The following is a 5,000-nucleotide window of genomic DNA, read 5'->3' as shown; positions in this document are numbered from 1 at the left end:
TATATGCTTACATTCATGTTTAATTAATTACCTGCATCATTTTCATGTGCATGAAGCTCTTCGATATTTTCATTTACAGATTTTTTCAAAAAGAATATGAGTGCTTGGGCTAAAGGTAATAATTTTGATACTGATGATGGTAATGATAATTATTACTGTTTTATTATTATTGCGTTAATAATAAAAATAATAATAATAATAATAATAGTAATAATGATAATAATAATAATAATGATGTCCGACCTCTCTGCTATTGAATCCTAACGCTGATCATGTTAAATTAAAGTGTAAATCGAATTTTTTTCCCCGTCAGACTTAACAGGTTTGGATGGAGGCGAAGGAGTGAGGGATGGGGGGGGGGGGAGGGGGGGGGGCTTGTCTCCCAAGCCCTTGTTGGAAAGTCTCACCATACCTCACTTAAATTTATATTGGGTGAGAAACGGGATATAAACCCCTCTTTCTCTATCCAGGTTATTGGGGTTGTTTGGACCCGGTATGGATGTGAGGTTGGAGGATGGGGAAGTGGGTTGGGTGGGGTGGATGTTACACTTTGTGGTTTACTCGTTACATGCAGAATAGAATTTTTTCGCGTTACGAAGTATAGCGAAAAATAATTGTCCTAACGACATGTAAGCAGATCTTAGTGTCTTGTTACTCAAGTTCAGTTGTTATGTAGGCAGTGGCCAGTGACATTTTATTATTATTATTATTATTATTATTATTATTATTAGTAGTAGTAGTAGTAGTAGTAGTAGTAGTAGTAGTACAAGAGTAAGGTTCCACCACTCAAGTTTGGTTTACTCTGCATTATTGCCGTGATTGAACAGGTTTCCATAGTTTTTTCAAAACTTAAGATTATGCTTTTTATCTATGGTTTGCCCTGGGAGACAGAGGAGGCTTATATATTAATTTGAACGAGTTTGTTCATTTTGTTTTAAATATACAATGCTATATCAGTATAGAAGCATGTAGAAGTTATTATAATATGTAAAGTTATATCTAAATTGTTTTTTTTTTAAAGTATGATTCATTGAAATAATTAACCTGGCGTCAACCGGCACGGTGCGCTGTAATGCAATTTAATGTTTAGTATGTTTATACATGTTGAGAATGCGGAGTGAAGCGAGGACAGTTTTTTTATTAGCATCAGCGAAGTCATTCTGGAATATTTAAGTAGGGTTTAGATAGTTTGGTTTTGTAGATACTTGTAACGAGTCAAATATTCTCTCTCTCTCTCTCTCTCTCTCTCTCTCTCTCTCTCTCTCTCTCTCTCTCTCTCTCTCTCTCTCTCTCTCCTGTAGGTCAGTGTATGCAATCCCTTTAAAGGGAATACTGTAGAAGTTACTTTTGAATCTTTCTATTTTTAGCGGCTACCCCAAAGAAAGCCAGTCATATGACCTATTTGTAACAGTAACTGAAAATAATATCCTCTATTTAAGAAAGAGAAAGTGTCATATATATATATATATATATATATATATATATATATATATATATATATATATATATATATATATAGATATTTATATGTATATATACACATAAATATATATGTATGAGAGAGAGAGGGAGTTGACATGCCCTGGTGAGAGTGGGTTACGTGCGCATGTGTGTATATCTGTCTAAATGTTTAGCCATCATTTTTGACGGACAGAGTACACTAGTGTAAGGTAATCACTGCTATTTTCGTAATTATGTTTTAGCACGGAATTTTGCGGTCCTACTTTATTGAAAAAAATATTTCATTGGAATTTTCTTCCTCCGAAATTTATTTTTTGAAAATCTATACAGTTGTAGACTTGAAGCTACGTCATTTAAATTGATATTTTATCGATACTTATTTCTTTCGTCCCTGTATCTATAATTTATACGAAGATTTTAATTTAACATCTGATTCCCCAATGAGTAAAGCTGTGAGAACGCATAACAAATTCTGTGCCAAACGCACAAGTATCACCGCGTTTAATGCCTCGTTAGTTGCGTTCAATTAGCGTCCGGGTAATTTCATTGTGTTTTATTGGTTCTTTACACGGTTGTGTTCGCTGAATTATTGCAGTCGCTTCTGCTGCATAACTTTGTTCGTTTATGGAGAGTTTTTCCGCTATTTTGATCAAACGTCATTCGTCTTTTGTAAATATTCTTCAGGAAACTCTTGCCTTTATGTTTTTTAGTGTTTAGTTAAACGATGTTTGCCAATGTTTTATGATAACCTCATCCTTATAAATGCAGCTAAAATTATAAGTAGTATACTTCATTTGGTCAGAGTCCAATTTTGCTAGTATTATATGTTTGCCATAACCTGATAATATTTTAAAAAAGAGTTTTAGTGTTAATCTATTCATCTTTTTAAGAGTTTTGGTAAGGGTAGAAGAGACTCTTTAGCTATGGTAAGCAGCTCTTTTAGTAGTAGGACACTCTAAAATCAAAGCCTTGTTCTCTGGTCTAGGCTAGTGCCATAGCCTCTGTACCATGGTCCTACACTGTCTTGGATTTGAGTTTTCTTGCTTGAGGGTACACTCGGGCACACTATTCTATCTCATTTTCTGTCTTTTGATTTTTTAAAGACTATAGTTTATATATGAAAGATTTATTTAATGTTATAACTGTTCTTAAAATATTTTATTTCAGAAGTTATAACTTACTTCTCTTGTAGTTTCCTTATTTCCTTTCCTCACTGGGCTATTTTCCCTGTTGGAGCCCTCGGGCTTATAGCATTCTGCTTTTACCAACTAGGGTTGTAGCTTAGCAAGTAATAATAATAATCATCATAATAATAATAATAATAATAATAATAATAATAATAATAATAATAATAATAATAATAATCTTTTCAACAAGTAACTAATACTGATTGGAAATGGAAAAATGTATGCCGCAGCTATCAAATGTTGCTTTGCATTTGCAAGTTTATGTACTTGGGACACTTCATTAATGAGGCTAGTGTGATATTACCTTAATAAGCTTATGCTAATGTTACTTGTCTTCGGGTGACACTGCTGTAACGGGCTTGTATTCGTGTAACACTGCCATAAAGATGTTTCAATGTGATAATCCCTTAAAAGCTCGTAATTAATTAACGACCTCGTTTCGGTGTAAAATAATAAGCTCCCACTATACACAGGAAAGCCAAGATATTAAGGCTTTCAAGGGGAAACTGAAGACGTTTTTTTGTTTTCTAAGTGGTTCGATAATCTAGATTTGATGATAAACGAGCAATATGCAGTGTGAAATGCCAAATGGCTTGAAATGCATACGATAAAGCCATTTTGAAGGTCCTGCAGAGAGTAAGCTTTCCCTGCAGTATAAGACAAGAAAAACAATACTTAAAGCAAAGTAAAACACCTTGATTTATATATGAAAGATTTATTTTAATGTTACTGTTCTTGAAATATTTTATTTCATTAGTTATGACTTACTTCTATTGTAGTTTCCTTAGTTTCCTAACGGCATAAACAAGGCTAGAAATAGGTCATACCTATGTGAAAAGTAACAAGCTCGTTTTTAAGCAGCAGTTCCAGGTGACGATGCCCATGCGTCAAACAGGAAAACCATGGTCGAAGTGAAGTGAATCTTTACGATTATTATTATTATTATTATTATTATTATTATTATTATTATTATTTTCCAAGTTTTTATCAAGTTTTTATTGTAACTAATATTACCAATACATTATTACTATTATTATTATTATTAGTAGTAGTAGTAGTAGTTTTTATTGTAACTAATATTACCAATACACTTTTATTATTATTATTACTATTATTTTCATTATTATTGTTATTATTATTATTATGTACAATATATATATATATATATATATATATATATATATATATATATATAGAATAAAGGGGGAGAAATCAACCGCCCCTCAAACCTACTAAATCCAATAACTGGAGTTTTTCTGTTGTCATTCCATCCTTCTTTAAGAAGTTTCTTTCTCCCGTCAGCTGATTCATAGCCGTCCTTCCCCCTCCTCCCCTTTCCCTACTCTCTTCTTTCACCCACACCTAACCCCCTACCCAACCCCTCACTCCCCACCCCCCCTTCAAGATTCCACTCACATTCCAATCCCTTTCCTTCTTTTTTGAATCTCCGCGAATGCTTCTCCATTAGTCTTTTGGAAATCCAGATTCTGGAATCTGGTGTAAGGGAGTCTTTTTTTTTTTTCTTTCTTTTTCATTTTTTTTTCTCCTTTACAAATCTTCGTACTGAGTGTATTTTGCTTTTGTGCTTTGCCTGCGCAGTTTCCGTGTTTTCGCTCGCTTGCATTTCTCTCTATTTTCTCTAATTCTAGTTCTATTTATTTTGGAATTTAGTGTCAGATTTTCTCTGATGCAAATCAGACCATTTGATGGATTTTAGATTTGTAAATGGTTACTGTATTTAGTTTTTAGTGAGTTTTCTTTCATTTGTGAAGGAGTTATATTCATCAAAGGTTTGTTTGCACATTTCCTTTACTTAATCATGCTTCACTTTATGTATGACTCTTACATTCCTTTATCATCTTTTGAATTTATTAATTTCATCAAAGTAGTTTAGTTTCTGCTTTTTTCATTAATTTTAGATTTGTTTTTTGAACTTAATTTTTTTTTTTCCTTTATGAAACTTTTGGTATAATTTGTTTATATGCAGCACACATTAGCAACATGATAATCAGTTGTAACTCATGCATGGTTATCAGTTTCAAAAAATCCGCAGAGCGCTTGTTGAAATAGGATGATTGTATTAGAGATGTTTTCATTATGTTATTTTGTAACTTCTTAACATCTCACTTCAATCATCTTCTTCTTCTTCTCCTTCTTCTTCTTCTTCTTCTTCTTCTTCTTCTTCTTCTTCTTCTTCTTCTTCTTCTTCTTCTTCTTCTTCTTCTTCTTATTATTATTATCATCAATCGCAGTCTTCAGAGACTGGAAGTTTTAGTGGGGTGTTCCTGGTTGCAACAGCTTTGTTGTTGTTGTTGTTGTTATATCAGTAATAGTAGTAGTAGTAGTAGTAGT

At 32.7% G+C, this 5,000-nt stretch overlaps 1 protein-coding gene across 1 annotated transcript in view; it reads right to left on the bottom strand.

The window, feature by feature from the left end:
* The window catches only part of LOC137634444 (uncharacterized), a 278,687-nt gene that overhangs the window by 124,902 nt on the left and 148,785 nt on the right, over nt 1-5,000 (bottom strand). The gene's annotated exons all lie outside the window — the stretch shown is intronic.

Source organism: Palaemon carinicauda, chromosome 3 (assembly GCF_036898095.1).
Source record: "Palaemon carinicauda isolate YSFRI2023 chromosome 3, ASM3689809v2, whole genome shotgun sequence".
Taxonomy (NCBI): Eukaryota; Metazoa; Arthropoda; class Malacostraca; order Decapoda; family Palaemonidae; genus Palaemon; species Palaemon carinicauda.
This window is presented reverse-complemented; position numbering and strand designations above follow the sequence as displayed.